Below are 26,439 nucleotides of genomic sequence, written 5' to 3'. Positions count from 1 at the left end.
ATTTAAAAAAACTTATGCTACTTTTTCCAGTGTTCCACTGGTTTATGTGGAAATTTTTTACGTTGCTATGTTTGATATTTATTTGTTAGAGTTCATTGAAATGTTTCCATTATTGATTTGCATATTATTGTCTTGCAATACACAATACATTATTTATTGTTGAGTTAATTTATAGCTGTTCCAGAAAGACCTCAAAGCATGGGACCTAATTTTCAAATGCTGATATGGCACCCCATCTTCCTTCCTGCTCCCCATCACCCCCGAGGCAACATTGTGCACACATATGTGTTTTGTTAAAATTTATATAAGGTTTGATTATGCGAATAGATTATGCAAATAGGGCATGAGCAGATCATGTGCACCTTAGCAATTCTTTGTAACTAACCAAAAGGAAATGTATTTAAAGTGTCTGTATAATCTGAAACTAATGACTAAAAGGAACAAGTAATTTAAAGTAATATAGTTTTAATGGTGAAGTAAGGTGTTTGGGGTCAAATTCTATTGCCTGTGACAGTTTCAACCATCAGTAAGAAAGATAATGTTATACAGATGACCTTGAGGCCATAAGGGTTTGGAAAATGTGTGATGGTACACCCATGAGCTAAAAAATCTGCAATAACAGGATGTTGCCTGGGCTGGACCAGATCGCTTCTCGGCCTTTTGGCTAAGATCAAGTGTAGTATCTGTTCTTATCAGTGCTTATTTGATTGAGAAGAGACCATGATCATTGCCTTTTGATCCTGGGGAAGCTTTGAGTAAAATGGCTATAACCAATTTTCGAGCTTCGGGCCAGGGAGTGCGCAACACCGTTCGGGTGGTCGTGAAGGACAAGGAAGGAGATGCACCGGTCGATCGCACCTTCTTCATCAAGAAAATTCTCTTCGATTGCTGCGGATTTCAAGCGACGGACGTCTTCTGCCTGCAGGATTTCCCCAGCAGTGGATACTTCGACGTGACGTTCCGGAACGTGGCGGGATGCATCAAGTTCCTGAAGGCGTTCAAGGAGAAAGGGGACCGGGCGCCACTGTCGATCCTCACAGCGGAGCCGCTCTTCACGCTTCCGTCACAACGGGACCGGGTGGTGACGATTCACCTCTACAACCCCTATGTTCCGGTGGTGGATGTACTCACCTTTCTCGCCAGGTACGTCGAGGTGGCCGGCAGCAGCACTGATGTCAAGGACCCCTTTGGGATCTGGACCAGCAAGCGGCAGGTCAAGGTGACCTTGAAGGTAGATCCCAGTGGAGCCATCATCCACCCTCCCTCCAGCTTCGCTATCGGGGGAAGTCGAGGCTTCTTGGTCTACGCTGGGCAGCCCAGAGTTTGCCGCACCTGTGGCAAATCTGGTCACATGGCAGCCAACTGCAGCACGGTTGTTTGCAAGAACTGCAAGGAGGAAGGCCATCAGACCAAGGACTGTAAGCAGACTAAGTGTTGCAACTTGTGCGGTGCGGCAGGCCATCTCTACAAGACCTGCCCCAAACGTTGTCTCAGCTATGCTCAGGCGGCAAGGTCCAAGGAATGGCCGGGCGAAGGTTCGACGAAGGCGTCCGCTGTTCGAAAGGAGACCAGCAACCTTCTCCGCAGTGAGGAACTTCAACCTGAGAAGGAAGGGGAGGCGGCTGAAACCAACGACCCAGCACCTACCCAGCGCCCGGAAACCCCTCCTCCACAGACAGAATCAATGGAGGAGGAGGCAGCAGATGGACAAACAGGTCAGTGGCAAGTGGTCCAGAGGAAAACCACAAAGAAAAAACATCCCAAAGCCACCACCCAAACCAGTGGCAAGAGGAGGCTCTCTTCTGAATCAGACTGCAACAACTCCTCTTCACTGGACGGGGAAATGCTGGAACGACAGCCCCTTCAAAAGAGGCGGCAGAACTCCGAGATGGATGATAAAGCATCCCAGCCCCCGGGCACTGGAAGCTGTGATGGGCCCGGCGTGCCCCAACCCCAATTCCCCACACGTAACGACGTGGCCAACGCATCTCAGCTCCGGGACACCGGGAGCAAAGACACGTCTGGCGCAACTGAGCTCCGGGAGACCGGGAGCTGTGATGTTTTCGAGGAGGAACAGATGGAAGCAGCTGAGGACAACCCAATCCTCTCTGCCTACAAGACCCCCCCGATGTCACCCGAGCGGCACAAACCCTGCATGAAAAATCAGGAGGGGTTTCTGAGCCCAACCAATGTGAAACTGCTTGCGCATACGATGGGTCTGCAGGAACATCCCGAAGGGGAAGGACTGGGACTAGCGAGGACAAATGGTATGGGAAGCAACAACTAATTTTTAGTAAAAAATGGGTGTAAGAATTGCTTCCATTAATGTGCGTAGCATTAAATCGACTACGCGATGTGTTTCAACCTTGGATTACCTTGCCAAGGTCAAAGCTGACCTACTGTTTCTGCAGGAGTGTGGAATACCACACCTCAGCACCTACAGGCAGTGGTCGCGATGGTGGTCCCACGGGCCATCGATCTGGTCGGGGGGTAATGACTGCCGTTCCTCCGGCCTGGGTATTCTGCTGCGGGGAGGTAACTTCACCATCTCCGAAGTTAAGGAGGTGGTGGGCGGCCGCCTCCTCGTAGCAGACGTGATGTACAACAACGCTCCGGTTGATCAACGTGTACGCCCCGGTACAACGCAGCGAGCGGCTGACCGTCTTCCAGCAGCTCCCACTGCTGCTGGCGACGTCCAGGCCGGTCATCCTAGGCGGTGACTTCAACTGCATCATCGATGCGGCTGGACGATCCGGCAGTGACGACAGCAAACTGGACGCTACGTCCAGATTCCTAATAGAAACAGTTAAGGATGCCAAACTGCACGACGTCTTCAGCAAACCTGCAGACGGAGCGCTGCGCAGATACACATGGTCAAGATCGGACGGGTCTGCCCGTTCCAGGATTGACTTCCTGTTTGTGTCCCGTGCTGTCACGGTCGGATCCACCGACGTCAAGCCGGTGTTCTTCTCCGACCACTGCCTCTTACTGGCCGACTGTCACTTACAGGACGACCAGCGGGTTGGCAGAGGGACGTGGAAGCTCAATGCGACACTGCTGACCCCAGAGAACGTTGAGGAACTCAAAAGGGATTACAATGGTTGGAGGACCGTGAAACCCCTCTTTGAGTCTCCAGTTCACTGGTGGGAAGCGATTAAGGAGAACATCAAGAGGTTCTTCATCCACAAAGGTGTTCAGAAGGCGAGAGAGAGACAGAGGGAACTGTCCCGACTCCAGAAAATTATGCAAAATCTACTCCGGTTGCAGTCAATGGGGGTCGAGGTCAAGGAGGACCTCCAAGAGGTGAAGAGCCAGCAGGCCTCGCTCTTTGCCAAGGAGGCCTCCAAGATCATCTTCCGGTCCAGAGTCCGCTCCATCAAGCAGGATGAGACGTGCTCGCGTTACTTCTTCCAAAAGGTACACAGAGAGAGCTCTGTTATCAGCAGCCTGAAGGAAGAAGATGGCTCGGTAACGTCTTCGCAGTCCGACATACTAAGGATCAGCAAATCCTTTTATGCTGGGTTGTATGACGCGAAGTCCACAGACAGCAGAGCCTCCCAGTCCTTCCTGTCATCTATCACAGAGGTCTTAGATGACAGCAGGAGGGAGGGACTGGACAAGCCGCTAACTCTGGACGAGCTGACAAAGGCCGTCGAGTCTTTCGAGGCGAGTAAAACTCCCGGGAGCGACGGCTTACCGGTCGAGTTGTACTCGGCCCTGTGGGACTGGGTCGGCCCGGACCTGCTGGAAGTATACGAGAGTATGATCCTGGCCGGTAGCATGTCAGAATCCATGAGAAAAGGCATCATCACCCTCATTTACAAGCAGAAGGGGGAGAGGGTAGAAATCAGAAATTGGCGGCCCATCTCACTGCTTAATGTTGATTACAAGATTCTGTCCAAAGTCATAGCCAGTCGAGTCAAGTCTGCTCTGGAGCTGGTGATTCACCCCGATCAGACCTGTACTGTACCCGGCAGGAAGATCTCTGATAGCCTCGCGCTACTCAGGGATACGATCGCCTACGTACGGGACAGGAGGGTGGACACCTGCCTCATCAGCCTGGACCAGGAGAAGGCTTTTGACAGGATATCGCACACCTACATGATGGACGTGCTTTCCAAAATGGGGTTTGGGGAGGGAATCTGCAATTGGATCCAACTGCTCTACACAAACATCAGTAGCGCAGTGTCAATCAACGGGTGGGAATCTGAAAGTTTCCCGATCAAATCTGGAGTCAGACAGGGCTGTCCTCTGTCCCCGGTCTTGTTTGTTTGCTGTATTGAACCCTTTGCTGAGTCTATTAGGAAGGATGCGAGCATAAGAGGGGTGACAATCCCAGGCAGCGGAGGCACTCAGGTCAAAACCTCCCTGTACATGGATGACGTGGCCGTCTTCTGCTCGGATCCGCTGTCCGTGCGCAGACTGATGAGCATCTGCGACCAGTTCGAACTGGCCTCGGGAGCCAAAATTAACCACGGCAAGAGCGAGGCCATGTTCTTTGGGAACTGGGCTGACCGATCCTTTGTCCCCTTCACCGTCAGGTCAGATTACCTGAAGGTGCTGGGGATATGGTTCGGAAGGGCCGGGGCGTGCACCAAAACATGGGAGGAGCGAGTAGCCAAGGTACGACAAAAGTTGGGCATGTGGGGGCAGCGATCTCTCTCCATTGTGGGTAAGAACCTGGTCATCAGGTGCGAGGCGCTCACGTTGTTGCTCTACGTGGCGCAGGTCTGGCCCATACCCCACTCCTGCGCCGTGGCAGTCACCCGAGCCATTTTCCGCTTCGTCTGGGGATCTAAAATGGACCGGGTCCGGAGGGACACGATGTTCAAATCTCTGGACATGGGCGGGAAAAATGTACCCAATGTGGCCCTCATCCTGATGACCACCTTCGTGTGCGGCTGCATCAAGCTATGTGTAGATCCCCAGTACACAAACTCCAAGTGTCACTACGTGCTGAGGTTCTATCTGTCCCCGGTGTTGCGAAGGATGGGCCTGGTCACATTGCCGCGGAACGCTCCGTGCAGTTGGGCGGCGCCGTACCACCTATCCTTCGTGGAGCAGTTTCTGCGGAAAAACACCTTTGACCACCGGTCCATCAGGCAGTGGTCTGCACGGAATGTCCTCAAGGCCCTACGGGAAAAGGAAACGGTGGATCCTGTCGGATGGTTCCCCGAGCAGACCGTCAAAGTCATTTGGCGGAATGCCTCATCACCAGAACTTTCAAACAAGCACCAAGACGTAGCTTGGCTGGTGGTGAGAAGGGCCCTCCCCGTCAGATCCTTCATGCACACCCGAAGTCTCGCCCCCTCCGCACAGTGCCCCCGCGTTGGCTGTGGTGGGGAAGAGACGGTCGCCCACCTCCTCCTGGAATGTGCCTTTGCAAAGCAGGTGTGGAAAGAGATGCAGTGGTTTTTGTCAAGGTTCATCCCAAGCAGCTCTGTAACACAGGAGTCTGTGCTCTACGGGCTGTTCCCAGGGACGCACACCGAGACAAACATCAACTGCTGCTGGAGGACTATCAATTCGGTGAAAGACGCCCTTTGGTCTGCCCGAAACTTGCTGGTCTTCCAGCGCAAAGAGTTGTCCACCACCGAATGTTGCAGACTGGCACATTCCAAGGTCCAGGACTACGTGCTGAGGGACGCACTAAAGCTTGGGACAGCCGCAGCAAAGGCTCAATGGGGAAAGACCACAGTGTAAGGTTCCCCCACCAAGCTGGACTGAGGGGCTGGAACCATGGGAAGCCCCTCGAACTGTATCGTTAATATTCTCAATTGCTGTAAATGTAAAACTGTAATTGACATGACAATTGTGAAACGGAAGGGTTGGGAAGAAACTCATGACATTATTGAAAGAAACTGATCTCTTTTGCAATGTTTGTATTTTTTCGTGCTGTTTGGAAACTGTTTGGCAATGTAATTTTTACAGATTTTTATGAATAAAGTATATTTTGGGAAAAAAAAAAAATTTCAGCTATGAAGAGAGACTGAAAAGGCTAATGTTGTTTTCCTTGGAGCAGAGAAGGCTGAGGAGGGACATGATTTTGGTGTACAAGATTATGAGGGGAATTGATAGGTTAGAAAGGAAGAAACTTTTTCCCTTAGCAGAGGGGTCAAGAACCAGGGGGCATAGATTTAGGGTAAGGGGTAGGAGGTTTAGGGGGATTTGAGGAAAAAAAATTTCACCCAGAGGATGGTTGGAATCTGGAACGCACTGCCTGAAGAGGTGGAGGCAGGAACCCTCACAACATTTAAGTAGTATTTAGATGAGCACTTGAAACGCCATAGCATACAAGGCTACGGGCTAAGTGCAGGAATATAGGATTAGAATAGTTGGGTGCTGGATGGCTGGCACAGACACAATGGGCCGAAGGGCCTGTTTCTTTGCTGTATAACTCTATGACTCTATGTCACAGGGTTCTGTAAAAGGAAAAGCCCAGTTGAAATGGAAATTTGCAGTTTTTTAGCTGCTAAATACCATTCTGACTCCTAAATGTGAAGTATCTTGGGATGTTTTGTTAAGTGAAAGGTGCTGTATAAATGTAAGTTGTTAATATTAACGTAGTAATACCAAGTTTAAAGAGGTTTGGATGTGAACTGTTAAAATATTAAACAGGACATGTGAATATGTAGGGATTCACCGAACACCTACATAAGCAAACAAAGGTATTTTGCAGTGGCAATAAACTAATTCCACTAAGTTGTAGCATATAGTTGATGATTACAATTCTTCATACAGTTTAAAATTTTGTTTGGCACCATTAGGGGGAAGCAGTGAGCAGAGATGGGGGAATTTTCACACACAAAGAAAATTGACTTGGCTGTTCTCTTGTGTGTCCAAGGAGATGGTTACACAAAAGCATTGGGAGAAGCCGGCACATAAATCACCTATGATCCTTTTCTGTAGGGGAATGAGATGTAGGACTATATATTGAAAATAAAGGAGGAAAAATAATTTTAAATGAGAACTTTCAGCTGTGCATGTACAATGATCATTTCAGTGTCAGTGTCCAACCTGTAGTTGGAGAGCTGCTACTGCTGGTCACCACATCTGAAAAGAATTTCAGGAAGGAACAAGGTAAAGAGTGAGCTGAGTCATTGTATGATCTCCACTCAAGCTAAGTTTCACCACTTCTTTAAGTTTACAATAAACACAACACTTCATAATTTTAAAAATGCATCTTACATCCTTCTTCTTTGGCCTCCTTGTCTCGAGAAACAATGGGTGAGCACCTAGAGGTGGTCAGTGGTTTGTGAAGCAGCACCTGGAGTGGCTATAAAGGCCAATTCTAGAATGACAGACTCTTCCACAGGTGCTGCAGATAAAATTGGTTGAAGGGGTTTTACAAAGTTGGCTCTCTCCTTGCACTTCTGCCTTTTTCCTGCCAACTGCTAAGTCTCTTCGACTGGCCACTTTTCAGCCCTGCCTTTATGGCTGTCCACCAGCTCTGGCGATCACTGGCATCTGACTCCCACGACTTGTGATCAATGTCACAGGACTTCATGTCGCGTTTGCAGACGTCTTTAAAGCGGAGACATGGACGGCCAGTGGGTCTGATACCAGTGACGAGATCGCTGTACAATGTGTCCTTGGGGATCCTGCCATCTTCCATGCAACTCACATGGCCAAGCCATCTCAAGCGCTGCTGGCTCAGTAGGGTGTATATGCTGGGGATATTGGCCACCTCGAGGACTTGTGCGTTGGAGATATGGTCTTGCCACCTGATGCCAAGGATTCTCCAGAGGCAGTGAAAATGGAATGAATTGAGACGTCGCTCTTGGTTGACATACGTTGTCCAGGCCTCGCTGCCGTAGAGCAAGGTACTGAGGACGCAGGCTTGATACACTCCGACTTTTGTGTTCTGTGTCAGTGTGCCATTTTACCACACTCTCTTGGCCATTCTGGACATAGTAGCGGATGCCTTTCCTATGCGCTTGTTGATTTCTACATCGAGAGACAGGTTATTGGTGATAGTTGAGCCTAGGTAGGTGAACTCTTGAACCACTTCCAGAGCGTGGTTGCCGATATTGATGGATGGAGATTTCTGATGTCCTGTCCCATGATGTTCGTTTTCTTGAGGCTGATGGTTCGGCCAAATTCGTTGCAGGCAGCCGCAATCCTGTCGATGCGGCTTTGCAGACTCTCTTCAGTGTGAGATGTTAATGCAGCATCGTCAGCAAAGAGAAGTTCCCTGATGAGGACTTTCTGTACTTTGGTCTTCACTCTTCGACGGGCAAGGTTGAACAATCTGCCACCTGATCTTGTGTGGAGGAAAATTCCTTCTTCTGAAGATTTGAACGCATGTGAGAGCAGCAGGGAGAAGAAGATCCCAAACAGTGTAGGTGTGAGAACACAGCCCTGTTTCACACCACTCAGGATAGGAAAGGGGTCTGATGAGGCGCCGCTATGCTGCATTGTGGCTTTCATATTGTCATGGAATGAGGTGATGATACTTAGTAGCTTTGGTGGACATCCGATCTTTGCCAGTAGTCTGAAGAGACCACGTCTGCTGATGAGGTCAAAGGCTTTGGTGAGATCAATGAAAGCAATGTAGAGGGGCATCTGTTGTTCACGGCATTTCTCCTGTAGCTGGTGAAGGGAGAACAGCATGTCAATGGTGGATATCTGCTCGAAAGCCACACTGTGCCTCAGGGTAGACACGCTCAGCCAGCTTCTGGAGCCTGTTTAAAACGACTCGACATCTTACATCCTACAAGTAACATTAGCATCATACAAGTGCCAGGCAATAACTATCTCCAACAAGAGAGAACCTAACCATCTCCCCTTGACATTCAATGGCATTACCATCACTGAATCCACCACTATCAACATCCCGGAGATCACTGTTGACCAGAAACTTAACTGGTTCAGCCACATAAATACTGTGACTACAAGAATGGGTCAGAGGTTGGGAATTTTGCACTGACTATCTCAACTCCTAACTCACAAGAACACAAGAAATAGGAGCAGAAGTAGACCATATGCCCATCGAGACTGCACTGCCACTCAATACGATCATGGCTGATCTTGGGCTTCAATTCCACTTTCCTGCCTGCTCCCCATATCCCTTGATTCCCTGCGAGACCAAATATCTATCTATCCCAGCCTTAAATGTATTCAATGATGGAGCATCCACAACCCTCTGGGGTAGAGAATTCCAGAGATTCACATCCCTTTGAGTGAAGTAATTTCTCCTCATCTCAGTCCTGAATGACTGGCCCCTTATCCTGAGACTGTGTCCCTGTGTTCTAGATTCCCTGACCAGTGGGAACAATCTCTCAGCTTCTACCCTATTAAGCCCTTTCAGATTCTTGTATGTCTCAATTAGATCATCTCTCATTCTTCTAAACTCCAGAGAATATAGGCCCAATTTACGCAGCCTCTCATCGTAGGACAACCTTCTCATCCCAGGGACCAATTTAGTAAATCTTCACTGCACTGCCTCCAGTGCAAGTATATCCTTTCGTAAATGTGGAGTCCAAAACTGCACACAAATGTCCAGGTGCGGTCTCACCAAAGCCCTGTACAATTTTAGTAAGACTTCTTTATTTCTGTACTCCATCCCCTTGCAATAAAGGCCAACATGCCATTTGCCTTTCTAATAGCCTGCTGCACCTGCATGTTAATTTTGTGCGTTCATTGTACGAGTACCTCCAAGTCTCTCTGAACATCAACACTTACCAGTTTCACACCTTTTAAAAAATATTCTGCTTCTCTATTCTTACGACCAAAGTGAACAACTTCACACTTCCCTGCATTATACTCAATTTGCCATCTTGTTGCCCAATCACTTAATCTGTCTATATCTCTTTGCAGCCTCTCTATGTCCTCCCCGCACCTTACCTTTCCACATAGCTTTGTATCATCAGCAAACTTAGATACATTACTCTCTGTTCATCCGTCATTAATACAGAATGCAAATAGCTGAGGCCCCAACACTGATCCATGCGGTACCCCACTATTCACTGCCTGCCACTTGAAAATGCCCCCGTTATGCCCGCTCTCTACTTCCTGTCTGATAACCAATCCTCTATCCATGCTAATAGAAACATAGAAAAATAGGTGCAGGAGTAGGCCATTCAGCCCTTCGAGCCTGTCCGCCATTCAATACGATCATGGCTGATCATCCAAACTCAGTAACCTGTTCGCGCTTTCTCCCCTTATCCCTTGATCCCATTAGCCCTAAGAATTATATCTAACTCTTTCTTGAATATACTTAATGATTTGGCCTCAACTACTTTCCGTGGTAGAGAATTCCACAGGTTCACCCTTCTCTTGGTGAAGAAATCTCTCTTCATCTCAGTCCTAAATGGCTTACTCCTTATCCTGAGACTGTGACCCCCTGGTCCTGGACTCCCCTGCCATCGGGAACATCCTTCCTGCATATGTGGCACCTTATCGAATGCCTTTTGGAAATCCAGGTATACTACATCTACTGGTTCCACTTTATCTACCCTACTAGTTGCATCCTCAAAAAAGTCTGATAAATTTGTCAAACAGGATCTCCCTTTAGTAAAACCATGCTGACTTGTTCTAATCATACTATGCTTTTCCAAGTGCAATGTTAAGACTTCTTTAATAATAGTTTCCAGCATCTTCCCAACTACTAATGCTAGGCTAACTGGCCTGTAGTTCTCTGTTTTCTCTCTTCCTCCTTTCTTGAAAAGCGGTGTAACATTTGCCGCCTTCCAATCTGACGGGACCATTCCTGAATCTAAGGAATGCTGGAAAATCGTTGCTTGCATCCGCTATTTGCAGCTATCTCTTTTAGAACACTAGGATGTAGGCCATCTGGTCCCGGGGACTTGTGAGATTTTAGTCCCTCACCAAAGCCTTTCCAGCATCTACAAGTCACAAGTCAGGAGTGCGATGGAACACTTCCCACGTTCCTGGATGAGTGCAGCTCCAACAACAGTCAAAAAACTCGACATCATCCAAGACAAAGCAACGTGGTTGATTGGCACCCAATCCACCAGCTTAAACATTTACTGCCTCCACCACAGGCGGACCGTGGCTGCAATGTGTACCATCTACAAGATATACTGCAGCAAACCGCCAAGCCTCCTTCACACCTTCCAAACTTGCAACCTCTACCACTTAGAAGAACAAGGGCAGCAGGCACATGAGAATACCAGCGTCTGCACATTCCCCTCTGAATCACACACCATCCTTGCTTGGAAATATGTCGCCATTCCTTCACTGTCACAGGATCAAAATCCCTCCTTAATAGCACTTTGTGTATATCTACAGCACATGAACGGCAGCGGTTCAAGAAGGCAGCTCCCCACCACCTTCTCCAGGGCAATTAGGGATGCACAATAAATGCTGGCCTTGCCAGCAATGCCCACATCCCATGATTGAATAATCCCATGAATGAATAAAAAAAACTCTCTTGCAAAATGACGATTGCTGGTAAAGGCCTTCTACCTGATCCGAACCCGATGGGACCCGATGACATGTGTCGGGTTCGGGTCTGGTCGGGTTGCACTTCTGGGTCCGGCATTCAGGCTCGGGTCGGGTCAAGCCGTATCGGACATGCTCTATCACCACCTCAGGTAAGTGACTCTAATGTTAATTTACTTTTTGGACTTAAAAGGTGGTTTTGTTACTGTTATTTTAAGCTTGTGCAGGTAAGGAACAAAATGAAAAACGGAAGGTAAGTCAACTGATGGTCGGGTCGGGTCGGGCATGGGAAAAAATGGAAGGACTCGGGCCGGGTCCGGCTCGGGGTCGGATGGGGTTCTGTCGGGCTCAGGTCTGGTCTCATTTGCAGACCCAAGCAGGCCTTTAATTGCTGCAAGTAGTTCAGCTAGAGAATCAAGTACTAATTCAAGCTACCTCCCCATTTCAACTTGCATATTTCCTAAATTGGAATCCTTCCTCGATTCAGGTGCCACCAGAAGATGGTCCTTCTGCTACAATATTTTGACAGGAATGACTGTGAAGAGTGACATCTCTGCCTGACCTAAGAGAAAGCAACAAACTCAGATTTCTCAGTCTTGCACATTTCCAGTAAGGGGAGAAGGGAATGTAATTTAAGAAAAAAATATTTTTGGTGCAAACAGAAAGCAAAAATCTGCAGATTTGAAACAAAAACTGAAAATGCTGGAAACCATGATTAGGTCAGGCAGATCTCTGGAGAAAACAAATGAATTAATGTTTCATGTGTAGTTCTCACAAAGAAAGATCCACACCCAAAACATTAACTCATCATATAAACACCGGAAACATTAACAAAGGTAAATATCGAAAGTACAGAAATCTTTAAAAAAAGAGTAAGAGGGAGTATGTGAATAGATTAACGGCTAACATAAAATGGAACCCAAAAGCCTTTCGTAAGTATAAATAATTAAAAAATAGTCTAAGGAAGGGTGGGACCAATTGGGACCAAAACGATCTTCTTGTGCATCTGTTTTCATGGGAGTATAGGTTGCTGCCATGGGAGTATAGGTAGCAGTAAAGGAAGAGGCAGTAGCGATATTGGATAGGATAAAAATAAAGAGGATGTACTTAAAAGGTTGGCAATCCTTAAAGTAGAAAAGTCACCCAGTCCGAAGGGATGCATCCTAGATGCTGAGGGAAGGAAGGGTGGAAATTGTAAAGGCTCTGGCCACAATCTTCCAAACTTCCTTGGGTATTGGGGTGTTGTCAAAAAGGACTGGAGGATTGCAAATGTTATACCCCTGTTTAAAAACAGAAGGGTGGAGGGATAAACCCAGCAACCAGTCAGCCTAACATCGGTAAAACCTTTAGAGACAATAGCCCCAGACAAAATTAATTGACATTTGGACAAGTGTAAATTTATTAAAGGAAAATCATGCTTGACTAACTTAATTGAGTTTTTTGATGGAATAACAGAGGGACGGGGTTGACGAGGGTAGTGCAGTTGATGTTGTGTCTGTGGACTTTGCAAAGGCATTTGACAAAGTGCCAGATAATAGACTTGTTAGCAAAATTAAACACCATGAGACTAAAGGAACAGTGGTAACATGGATACAAGATTGGCTAAGGGGCAGAGAGTAGCAGTGAACGGTTGTTTTTCAGTCCGGAGGGTAATATAATTGATGTCCCGAGGGGTTGGTATTAGGACCACTGTTCTTTTTGATAAATATTAATGACCTGGACTTTTGGGCATTTCAAAGTATGTAGATGATGCAAAACTCAAATGTAGTCAACAATGAGGAGAATAGTAACAGACTTCAGGGGGACATAAAATGGGCAGACACATGGCAGATGAAATTTAACACAGAGAAGTGTGAAGTGATGCATTTTGGTAGGAAAAATGAGAGGCAATAAGAACTAAATTGTACCATTTTAAAGGGATGCAGGAGCAGAAAGACCTGGGGATGCACGTATACAAATTCTTGAAGGTGGAAGGACTAATTGTGAAGGCTATTAAAAAAGCATATGGACTCTTTGGTTTTATTAATAGAGGAATAGTGTACAAAAACAAGGAAGTTATGCTGAGCCTTTATAAAATTCTGGTTAGGCTTCAGCTGGAGTATTGTGTTCAATTCTGGGCACCATACTTAAGGAAGGATGTCAAGGTTTTGGAAGAAGGTGCAGAAGATATTTACTAGAACGGTACTGGGAATGAGGGATTTTAGTTATGTGGAGAGACTGGAGAAGCTGGGGTTGTTCTCCTGAGAGCAGAGAAGGTTACAAGGAGATTTGATAAAGGGGTTCAAAATCATGAATAGAGGAAATAAGGAGAAACTGTTTCTAGTGGCAGAAGGGTCTCTGTAACCAGAGGACACAAATTTCAGGTGATTTGCAAAAGGACCAGAGATGACATGTGGAAACTTATTTTACACAGCAAGTTATTATGATCTGGAATGCACTGCCTGAAAGTGTGATGGAAGCAGATTCAATGGTAACCTTCAAAGAGAATGGATAAAAAACTTGGAGGGAAAAACATTTAGAGAGCTATGGGGAAAAAGCAGGGGAGTGGGATTAATTTAATCACTCGACCAAAGAACCACTCCTTGGAGCAAAGGAGATTGAGGTAAGATTTGATAGAGGAGTACAAGATTAGGTTTAGATAAGGTTCCCATTAGCTGATGATTCAAAAACTAGGGGACACAGATTTAAGGTTTTGGGCAAAGAGATGCAGGGACGATGTGAGGAAGAACTTTTTTACACAGTGAGTGGTAATGACCTGTAACTCACTGCCTGGTGAGGTGTGGAAGTGGAGAAAATTAATGATTTTAAAAGGAAATTGGATGGACACTTGAGGGAAATAAATTTTCAGAGCTTCAGGGATAGAACGGGGGAATGGGACTGACTGGATTACTCTACATTGAGCTGGCATGGACTCGATGGGCCAAATGGCAGCATCCTATGGCATAATGACTCTATGACTTATCGTCAGGAGAGGCACAATGGGCAGAATAATAACAACACAAAAGGAGGCCATTCTGTGAATAATAAAGTTGCCATGCCATCCTTGAAAGTTAGCTTTCTACGGGCCCACTTTAAGTCAACATCCATTTGACAGACAGAAGTGGGATAATCAAAATGGTTAAAATGCAATGACACAGAATAGGACACTAGTAAGGCGCACTTCCTTCTAAATGCACATTCTTTTATGTTGATGCTCACATTGTTTGTACAGATAGCACTGCAAAAACTGCAAGTTAGTTCAATTGGAATTCGGATTCTCCTGTGAATGGCAACGCTAGGAAATTAGCATCACAGCTGTGGAGCAGGCATAATCAGAACTGATTAGATCATTGGATAGGTTGCCAAGCTGTTTTTCTATTGAAATTGGATGTAAGGCAAATAAAAGCAAGCTTTTATATATACACACATATACATACAAACATCAGTGGATTTTTGTCGCATTGTTGCTTGTAAACTGGAATGTGTGAAGTATAAATGGTGGTGCTCAGCGCTCAGCTTGGGGAAAACCCGCTGGCAGAAACAGCTGATCTGCTGGTAGGTGTGTTCAGCCTGTCGTGATTAGGTGATTGGTTAAAGGATTGGCGTTATCTCATTCTCTGATCTGATTGGTTGAACGGACTCGTCAATGCTCACATAGATGCTGATCATTAAAAAAATACATATCCCTTCAGAAAAAGCTGTCACAAAGCTACTGAATTGTTTTACAGATTAAAATGCTATAAATTGCAGGATGGTGGCAATCTTTGAAATTATTTATTTTGAACATGGAAGCAAATTGAATCTTTTTATATGACATTCCATGGAATAGGAAAATTGGGCCTGATGCATCCAGTATATTATGTTACAAAATATTTACTGATACAGAAATTTCAGATTGCAGTCAATATGGTTGGAATCACTGTAAAGTTCCCTCAGTGTACTATAAATAATCAATATGATAACATATGCAGGCTATGTTGACTTTAAAGTATAGTTAGATTATTTTCACTGTATAGAAAAGATGTTTACGCTACTGTGAAGTTGTTTAAGATTTCTCATAACTGTTCCTGTTGAGGTAACTCCTGTGTGGTCTAGAAAAATAGATATGTGCACAAGATATTTGTGGGATTATTGATAGAAAAAGCTCTTTCGTTATTTTACGGTGATGCTGAAATTAAACAACAGCACAGAAGGCATTTGGTTTCTGGGGCATTGATGTCCATGTGAGCCATCATCAAGATTCTTTAAATGATTTGCAGAGAGTTACAGCAAATGTGGAGAAGCCTTGTCTTATTCTGTTTAACCCTCTCCCACCTTACGATTTCCCAGTTTGTTTCCTCGATTCCCAGGCTGGTCAGTTCATTAGCACATTAGCATCATCATTAAGCAAATATAAACTAAAAATAAATCTTTTATTTTATTAAACGTTATAGCACTAGGTATAGTTAAACCTGCTACATAATTGGTTATAAAAATTACGAAAGAAATTGAGGTGACTGTTCAAAACTATCAGCTGTTACTTATGAAAATCATGTGAAAACCACTTTCAGTCATTGAATAGGCAAGAGTCAACATTATTCATTCACAATTAAAAACTATTGAGGATAAAGTCTGCAAAGAGTTTTTAACTAAAGAATTGTAAAAATGAAGATTACCCTACTTGTATTTCCATCTAAGGATTTCTCCTCTGAATCAAGTTCCGGCAGTTTGGCAGCCATTCATCATACATAATTATCCACTTTGCTAGCAATTTAAATGACAAGTCTAGAAAACCATATAAAACCTGAATGACAACCTATTCAAATAAAATGATATTCTTGCATCTTTCCAGTTCCGTTGACTTGTGTGTTATGCATGGTATTTTTTGTCTTGATTAAGAAGATTACAAAGTTCTTTTTGATCATTGTGTCCAGTTAAATTTATAACTCACATGGGCTGGAAATATTCGTTTGCTAACATCCATAATTATTAAATCATGAATCACTAGTACAGTTACAACATACCTATCCCAAATTTCTGTCATTGGGGTGGAAATTAGACTCGTGCCCAAAGTCGGCGCAGAGCAGCTACTCCACACATCGGTCTGTGCTTGCCTGAGGCCTGAGCCAAGTTCAACTTGCAACCTTATTGAAAATTTAAATACTGGCAGAAAGCTGGATGTTTCAAATGAACCCCCCACGCCACCCCGCGCGCCCATTGCCCCCGCCACTGCCCTGCCCCCCAAAGCTCTGCTGCTCACCAGTTATGATGGACTCGAAATTATCAACCAACACATCTGGTGAGTGAAAGCGAGAGGATCACTGGGGGACCTTGACCATACCTGCAGTGGACCCTGGAGAAACACTCATTTCTATATTTCCATATCCGCTTGTTTCAGGAGGGTGCCCTGAACGACAAAATGTCTCCCAATCCAATGTGGCTTTCTGCACCCTCCCAATGCAATTCGGGTACATTTAGCTCACAACACAGAATTCAGAGGTCTAATGCTGATTTTTACCCAAAAAGTGGGTGGCTGTGAGTTAACTTCTGCCCCTCTGTTATTTTAATTATGTATTTAATCAGATGTTGATGCTAGGCCTTTGGACTAATTTATTCATTCACACCAGTTCCTAGTTACGCATTCAGCAGCTCTTATTAGATGGCTTTACAGTGAATGATTTCCATTGCACTCTCTGACATCTGCTCTCATGCATGGCCTGTCACTCTGAGGTGGAATTGTTGAGCTTCCTGGAACATTAAGAACATCTTGGCCATGTCAGGATTTTTTTTTTCATTTCTATTTTCCTCTTATGAGAGACATCAATCTATTTTTGCTTCATGTTTAATCATCTACAGATGATAACACTAGAGGGCACTGCTTATCCTTGCTATGAATATATTTTGGGAAGATGGGGGAAAACCACAGCTGATTTCTTTAACTTCAGTCTCATTAATAATAGAATTCCTATTAAGAAACTCCTGGGCTATTTAAACCGCTTGTTATTTTGTTTCTGGCTTAATGTCAACATTCAGTATTTATCTAATGGAAGGAGCCGTTTGCACAGCGTCACCCAAGTGCAAACACGATGCTCCCTTCGTTGCATTGGCTGGCATTTTTATTATTCTAGGCTTTCTTGGCAGAGATGACTAGGTTCAGTGTGGCCTGTCATGAGGTTCAGCTCCCTTGCCAGCTGTGCTTTTAGCCAGAGAACATGATGAGACATTTTACAGAGAGCACTATGGGGCCAGTGTCGTTCTTTTGAACTGAGGTGAAAGGGAGAGTATATGGAGAAGAATGTAATTGGAAAGGCTGGGAAGGAAACACAAACATGTTGAACAATGCCTCATTACTACAGCAATAATTAAAACAGTATTTCACGATGATCATTTGAATATTGACAAATTATGGCTTACTGTTCAAGCGCAACAAATAATTTTTAGATCGAAAACTTCATCAACTTTGCTTCCAATTTCCACCCTTTTACCATTACATAGTCTATTTCCGACACTTCCCTTCCCTTCCTCAACTTCTCTGTCTCCATCTCTGGGGATAGGCTGTCGACTGATATTCATTCTAAGCCCACCGACTCCCACAGCTACCTTGACTACACCTCCTCACACCCTGTTTCCTGTAAGGACTCTATCCCATTCTCCCAGTTTCTCCGTCTACAGCACATCTGTTCTGATGATGCAACCTTCCACAACAGCGCTTCTGATAGGTCTTCCTTTTTCCTCAACCAAGGATTCCCCCCACTGTGGTTGACAGAGCTGCCAACTGTGTCTGACCCATTTCCTGCACTTCTGCCCTCACCCCTTCCCCTCCCTCCCAGAACCACGACAAGGTTCCCCTTGTCCTCACTTGCCACCCCACCAGCCTCCACATCCAAAGGATCATCCTCCGCCATTTCCACCACCTCCAGCATGATGCCACCACCAAACACATCTTCCCCTCCCCTCCCCTGTCAGTATTCCGAAGGGATTGTTCCCTCCGCGACACCCTGGTCCACTCCTCCATCACCCCTGATACCTCATCCCCTTCCCACGGCACCTTCCCGTGCAATTGCAGGAGGTGTACTACCTGCCCTTTTACCTCCCCTCTCCTCACCATCCAAGGCCCCAAACACTCCTTTCAGGTGAAGCAGCGATTTACTTGTACTTCTTTCAATTTAGTATACTGTATTCGCTGCTCACAGTGCAGTCTCCTCTACATTGGGGAGACCAAACGCAGATTGGGTGACCACTTTGCGGAACAACTCCGCTCCGTCCTAAAGCATGACCCCGAGCTTCTGGTCGATTGCCATTTCAACAACGCCCCCCGCCCTGCTTCTCTCATGCCCGCATTTCTGTCTTTGACCTGCTCCTGTGTTCCGGTGAACATCAACGCAAGCTCGAGGAGCAGCCCCTGATCTTTCGATTAGGCACACTACAGCCTTGTGCACTGAACATTGAGTTCAATAACTTTAGAGCATGACTGGCCTTTTTTTAATATTTTATTTTATTTTTTAACCATGTGCCTGTTTTTCATGTAGTCAGAGCTGCTCATTATTCTGCTATTGTCTTTCACCACAAGCATTAACACACTCTTTGCCTTTGTCCCATGACAGCTTTGTTATTTAATCTCCCCTGCCCTATCAAACGCCTCCCTCTTTGTTCTGTTCCCCATGCCACCCCCCCCCCTCCGCCCCCCGGTCTTCACTTGCTTAAAACCTAATTCTTTTCTAACCTTTGCCAGTTCTGATGAAAGGTCACAGACCTGAAACGTTAACTCTGTTTCCTTCTCCATAGATGCTGCCTGAACTTTTTTTTTATTCATTCATGGAATGTGGGCATCGCTGGCCAGGCCAGCATTTATTGCCCATCCCTAATTGCCCTTGAGAAGGTGGTGGTGAGCTGCCTTCTTGAACCGCTGCAGTCCATTTGGGGTAGGTATACCCATAGTGCTGTTAGGAAGGGAGTTCCAGGATTTTGACCCAGCAACAGTGAAGGAAAGGCGATATAGTTGCAAGTCAGGATGGTGTGTGACTTGGACTGGAACTTGCAAGTGGTGGTGTTCCCATGCATTTGCTGCCCTTGTCTTTCTAGTTGGTAGTGGTCGCAGGTTTGGAAGGTGCTGTCTAAGGAGCCTTGGTGCATTGCTGCAGTGCATCTTGTAGATGGTACACACTGCTGCCACTGTGCGTCGGTGGTGGAGGGAGTGAATGTTTGTAGATGGTGTGCCAATCAAACGGGCTGCTTTGTCCTGGATGGTATCAAGCTTCTTGAGTGTTGTTGGTACTGCACCCATCCAGGCAAGTGGAGAATATTCCATCACACTCCTGACTTGTGCCTTGTAGATGGCGGACAGGCTTTGGGAGTCAGGATGTGAGCTACTCGCCTCAGGATTCCTAGCCTCTGACCTGCTCTTGTAGCCACAGTATTTATATGGCTTCTCCAGTTCAGTTTCTGGTCAATGGTAGCCCCTAGGATGTTGATAGTGGGGGATTCAGCAATAGTAATGCCATTGAATGTCAAGGGGAGATGGTTAGATTCTCTCTTGTTGGAGATGGTCATTGCCTGGCACTTGTGTGGCGCGAATGTTACTTGCCACTTATCAGCCCAAGCCTGGATATTGTCCAGGTCTTGCTGCATTTCTACGCGGATTGCTTCAGTATCTGAGGAGTCACGAATGGTGCTGAACATTGTGCAATCATCAGCGAACATCCCCACTTCTGACCTTGATTGAAGCAAGGTCATTGATGAAGCAGCTGAAGATGGTTGGGCCTAGAACACTACACTGAGGAACTCCTGCAGTGATGTCCTGGAGCTCAGATGATTGACCTCCAACAACCACAACCATCTTCCTTTGTGCTAGGTATGATTCCAGCCAGTGGAGGGTTTTCCCCCTGATTTCCATTGACCTCAGTTTTACTAGGGCTCCTTGATGCCATACTCGGTCAAATGCTGCCTTGATGTCAAGGGCAGTCTCACCTCACCTCTTGAGTTCAGCTCTTTTATCCATGTTTGAACCAAGGCTGTAATGAGGTCAGGAGCTGAGTGGCCCTGGCGGAACCGAAACTGAGCGTCACTGAGCAGGTTATTGCCAAGCAAGTGCCGCTTGATGGCACTATTGATTACACCTTCCATCACTTTACTGATGATTGAGAGTAGGCTGATGGGGCAGTAATTGGCTGAGTTGGACTTGTCCTGCTTTTAGTGTACAGGACATACATGGGCAGTTTTCCACATTGCCGGGTAGATGCCAATGTTGTAGCTGTACTGGAACAGCTTGGCTAGGGGCGCGGCAAGTTCTGGAGCACAGGTCTTCAGTACTATTGCCGGAATATTGTCAGGGCCCATAGCTTTTGCAGTATCCAGTGCCTTCAGTTGTTTCTTGATATCACGCGGAGTGAATCGAATTGGCTGAAGTCTGGCATCTGTGATGCTGCGGACTTTAGGAGGAGGCCGAGATGGATCATCAACTCGGCACTTCTGTCTGAAGATTGTTGCAAATGCTTCAGCCTTATCTTTCGCACTGATGTGCTGGGCTCTCCCATCATTGAGGATGGGGATATCTGTGGAGCCACCTCCTCCAGTTAGTTGTTTAATTGTCCACCACCATTTACGGCTGGATGTGGCAGGACTGCAGAGCTTAGATCTGATCCGTTGGTAATGGGATCACTTAGCTCTGTCTCTCACATGCTGCTTATGCAGTTTGGCACGCAGATAGTCCTGGGCTGTAGCTTCACCAGATTGACACCTCATTTTGAGGTATGCCTGGTGCTGCTCCTGGCATGCCCTCCTGCACTCTTCATTGAACCAGGGTTGGTCTCCTGGCTTGATGGTAATGGTAGAGTGGGGGATATGCTGGGCAATCCGGTTACAGATTGTGGTTGAATACAATTCTACTGCTGCTGATGGCCCACAGCGCCTCATGGATGCCCATTTTTGCATTGCTAGATCTGTTCGAAATCTATCCCATTTAGCACGGTGGTAGTGCCATACAACATGATGGAGGGTAGGGTATCCTCAATGTGAAGGTGGGACTTCGTCTCCACAAGGACTGTGCGGTGGTCACTCCTACCAATACTATCATGGACAGATGCATCTGCGGCAGGCAGATTGGTGAGGACGAGGTCAAGTATGTTTTCCCCTCTTGTTGGTTCCCTCACCACCTGCCGCATACCCAGTCTAGCAGATATGTCCTTTAGGACTCGGCCAGTAGTGGTGCTACCGAGCCACTCTTGGTGATGGATATTGAAGTCCACCACCCAGAGTACATTTGGTGCCCTCGCCACCCTCAGTGCTTCCTCCAAGTGCTGTTCAACATGGAGGAGTACTGACTGATCAGCTGAGGGAGGGCGGTTGGTTGTAATCAGTAGGAGGTTTCCCTGTCCATCTTTGATCTGATGCCATGAGACTTTATGGGGTCCAGAGTCGATGTTGAGGACTCCCAGGACAACACCCTCCCTACTGTATACCTCTGTGCCACCACCTCTGGTGGGTCAGGACATACCCGGGGATGGTGATGGCAGTGTCTGGGACATTGTCTGTAAGGTATGATTCCATGAGTATGACTATGTCAGGCTGTTGCTTGACAAGTCTGTGGGACAGCTCTCCCAACTTTGGCACAAGCCCCCAGATGTTAGTCAGGAGGCCTTTGCAGGGTTTGCCGTTGTCGTTTCCGGTGCCTAGGACGATGCCAGGTGGTCCGTCTGGTTTCATTCCTTTTTATTGATTTTGTAGTGGTTAGATACAACTGAGTGGCTTGCTAGGCCATTTCAGAGGGCATGTAAGAGTCAACCACATTGCTGTGGGTCTGGAGTCACATGTAGGCCAGACCAGGTAAGGACAGTCCCTAAAGACCATTAGTGAGCCAGATGTGTTTTTTTAACAATCGACAATGCTTTTGACTAGCTTTAATTCCAGATTTATTAATTGAATTCAAATTCCACCTTCTGCTGTGGTGGGATTTGAACCCATGTCCCCAGAGCAAGACCCTGGTTCTCTGGGTTACTAGTCCAGTGACAATACCACTACGCCACTGCCTCCCCCACACTTCAATGTCCTGACCTGCTGAGTAATTTCAGCACTTTCTGTTTTTATTTCAGATTTCCAGCATCTGCAGTATTTTGCTTTTATAACAGAGAAGTCATTTATCATAAAATTCCCCCAAGATATGTTTGGAGATTCAAGGACGTTATAAAATCTACTTCCATCACTGTGCATGATCGTGATTCCTTGCTATTTTAATCTGAAAGAATTCTATCCTTATGCCTTCCTTCATAGTGGCTTTAAGTGTCTGTGAAGACCATTCTCAAGTGGTTCATACATAATAGTCAATGCCTATCTGACGTTTCCTCTCCTGTTTGTTCTTTGCTCCAAATTTGTCACTCTATGTGTTCTTCCTCCTTTTTCCATCCTCATTGTCTTCCAGACAACCTCAAAACTGCAAAATTACTTGCCTGTTCCAGTCTTCCTTTCTTCTTTCACTCTTCAGGTTTTTATGTTAAAAACTTGTCATAGCTAATCACTACTTGCTCATTTATCTCTTTTACACTTCATAATATTGCTGTCCTGCAATATTGTATTTATCTATCAAGGCTCAAAATGGAGGCTCATTATCTGCTTTTGAATCCCTAATTGATGAACATAAGATATGAGCATAAATCACCACCAATCTGAGAGTATCATACTAAGGTACACCAAATCTGCTCCTGTTGCCTTTCCTTTCAGACCTTCAAATTCTGCCAACTCCATTATAACAGCCAAAACAATATTAGTCTGAACTTTTTCTCTTGGCTCCTCACCACTCCAAGGTAGAGGGGTAACTTGGTTGAATGTTTGTTGCAGCTGCTTCATGTAGGGTTCACTTACTGGTCATTAGTTCCACCCAGAGCTTGAATACCACTGCATCTGCGGGCATTTGTGCTCGCAGTGCTCCTGAGTTTTAGTGGGAACTACAGTGATCTGGTTTACTATGCAGCTGTGAATGAGGTAGTATGTCACATCTTTTGCGTGATACTAGCAACGCTATGCTGCTGTTAAGATGTATAACGACAGCATTTGTTTCTTTATAAAGAATAAAATTCATGACCAGAGAAAGACAATTATATATGCAAGGATGCTTAATCCTAATTACCAGGGTGAACTAATGCAATAATTAATGGCTCACCAGCATATGTACCAGAGCTTTTACTGCAGTAGGGATTATTTAGACAAAAAGGCAAACCAAATGGTATCAGTTATTGATGATCAGAAAACACCTGGGAATTTATTATTGACATTACATCACAAGTTTGCCATTTTTTTTAATGAAAAGATAATATTGTTTGCATTTAATGAGAAATATTAAGGAGGGAACAAGAACATAAAAAGCACCCAAAACAGCTTGTGATGGAATGACAGGAATTTGAATCGACTGATTCAACAAATATTCTGAATAGATAGGCCCGTGTGTATTGTACTCTTGTAGACAATCAGAGGTTTGACTTGGAATGTAACAGCTTCCTTTGCAATGATGTAGGTAGTTTCATCATCCTTTATTACAATTGTTCTGATTAAAATTAAATGATATGATTTTTAACATTGAACCTACTGATTAATTCCTATGGTTGCTGTTATTCTAACTTGGTTTGCATGTGAACAAACACACATGACGACAGCAACTTTGAATATTGCATGAGATGGAAAAATCCAGGAACACCAGTGGTGTTTGGCCTTATTATGACATATAAGATGGGAAGCAAATTTTAAATGAAAAGGGCAAGCCACACCAGGGGCTGAATTTTACCAGCCCCTCGAAGTCGTGGGTTGTAGCGGGGCGGGGGGGGGGTCATAAAATACTTGCGGGAGAGGCCCGCCACGATGCCAAGAAGGCCCCGCCGCATATTACTGGCGGAGGCAAGGCCTTGGTGCAGCCTCCCTGCCGCTTGGCAGTGGGGCCTTCATTTAAATATTACAATTATTTAAATAAACATGCCTATGAACCTACCTGGTCCCAACAGTCGTCCCACGCCGATATTACCGGCACCGGCTGTAACTCGCACACCATTGGACCTCCGTTTGGAGTTCCGAGGCGAGATACTGGTGGGGAGGGGGGAGGACTGAAATTATCAGGGCGGGGGGCAAGGAGTGGGAATAACACAACTTATTGGCTTTGGGGATGCTGGGAAGGGGTTGAAGGGCAGATTTTAAGAGGATGAGGGAAGTTCGGGTTGGGAATAAAGTTCCTTTTGATGATACTGCCCCGAAAATAAACATTTGGGGCGGGGTGGGGGGGGAGGTGTGGTGGGAAAGGGCCTCCAGTATTTATTTAATTTTTTAGATACAATGCTACACAATATCAGTGTAAATATTAAAATTTTTCCTGAAGGCTTGCAGCCCTTTAAAAATGACGCCGGCACCTGCGTAGTGGCACCAGACGCCGTTGCCAGGGAGGCAGCGGCCGCCACCTCTACATCATCGGGGGCGGCTGTTCCACCCCCTTCATTTAAATAAGCCCCCATGCGTAATATCGCGGGGGCTCAGGGCAGCGCATCCGCGTGAGATGGACGCCACCATCAGAGTGTGCCACCGTGAACTGTGGCGCAATCGTAAAATTCAGCCCCAGAGGTTTTCTGTGTAACATTTCGTTAAACTGTGAAACTTGCCCTAAATGCCCTAACATTTCATTACTAAGTCTGTGGTCAGTTATCCTAGAAAATATTTTGCAGATTTCCTATTCGTTCTAATGTTTCTCCATGAGGGGTGGCTAAGTAGCTGTCAGACATTTGAACTTTTCCACATTGTCTATAATTGCGCAATTATATTGTTTACTAATTCTATAAAACATTGATTCAGAATAAATTTGATTGTTCAGCAGCCTGCACATTTCTTGTTTTATGTTTTGTAACTGAGCAATACAGGATGATGAACAGATCCTTTAAAAGGAAATACATAGCTAGGGTATAAACAGAACACTCATTGTCAATCAGTAATTATCAAAACAAAGACTCGTGACAAAAAAAATTTAAATGTGTGTTACAATTCCTTTACCTTGTACAATTTTGAAAAAGGTACTTATGGTAAAACTCTCTTTCCAAAAAGATATTTATGCTGAAATTCCATGTTTAAAGAATTTACAATAATATTTCCCTCTTTAAGGCTGCTTTAAGTCATTGGCAATTAATTTTGTATTGATAATGCATTGATTAATCTTTACAGCTGTGGAATTTGCTGTATTTAGTATATATTAGTTGCTAATATTATTTTGCTGGTACTTATCTTCCATAGTAATCAGATCCTAATACTGTTGGAATGAATTTTTCTCTTCCCGGCAGGATATTGCTTTTGGCTACAAAAAGTAAATTTCGAATATAGATCTGTGTACATTAATTTCCAAGCCATTTGATGGGTATAGGTATCGTAAGGAATATAAGACATCACAGCACGATGCAGGAGCGATTGCTCACTATCTTAAGCAAGAAGGAAGCAGTGTTAATGTGAAGCCACAGTGTCCAATTATGACTAACAGAATCCTCATAGAGATATCTCCTTGAGGGTCTGGTATTAACAAAAGAGGCTAACATACAAAAAAGTTTGTTTCTTATGTTATTTTTTGTGAATGCTTCAGATGGTTAAATCTCACCAGATTGAGAAGTAATACTATGATAAACACTTTGAAAAGGATTATTCAATATTAACATAGTTACTATGCTCCCAATACCTAAAACAGTATTTTTAAATTATATAATTACTTCATTTCTATCCTTACATTCAAAGGCTGGCCAGTTCTGCTCCAATATACCTTAGACTGAAGTGACAAATGTCATTGGCTGAAGAACCAACATACATGTCTGAAAATAATTGTCAATCATCATATACCAAACAGGCTATTCTGCCCAACCAGTCCATGTTATCATTTACCATACATGCAAGCAAATAGTTTGAATTACATTTACTCACCCTGTTTCCATATCCCTTCAGCTCCTTTTCCTTTTTACACCAATCCAATTTAATCTTGAATGTTGACATAGATCTGCCTCAACAACTAGTCCGAGAAGTGAATTTCACATCATCAGTACTGTCTTTGAGAAGAAATTTCTCCTATTCTCAGTT

At 45.2% G+C, this 26,439-nt stretch overlaps 1 protein-coding gene and 1 pseudogene across 12 annotated transcripts in view; both read left to right on the top strand.

Annotated features, from left to right (window-relative positions):
* Nucleotides 1-26,439, top strand: part of arb2a (ARB2 cotranscriptional regulator A) — a 771,898-nt gene that overhangs the window by 441,144 nt on the left and 304,315 nt on the right. The window lies entirely within an intron of this gene.
* On the top strand, nucleotides 645-753 carry LOC137369478 (U2 spliceosomal RNA; annotated as a pseudogene).

The sequence above is a fragment of the Heterodontus francisci genome, chromosome 4 (genome assembly GCF_036365525.1).
Source record: "Heterodontus francisci isolate sHetFra1 chromosome 4, sHetFra1.hap1, whole genome shotgun sequence".
Classification (NCBI taxonomy): Eukaryota; Metazoa; Chordata; class Chondrichthyes; order Heterodontiformes; family Heterodontidae; genus Heterodontus; species Heterodontus francisci.
The sequence above is the reverse complement of the archived record's forward strand: the minus strand, read 5'-3'. Positions and strand labels throughout refer to the sequence as shown.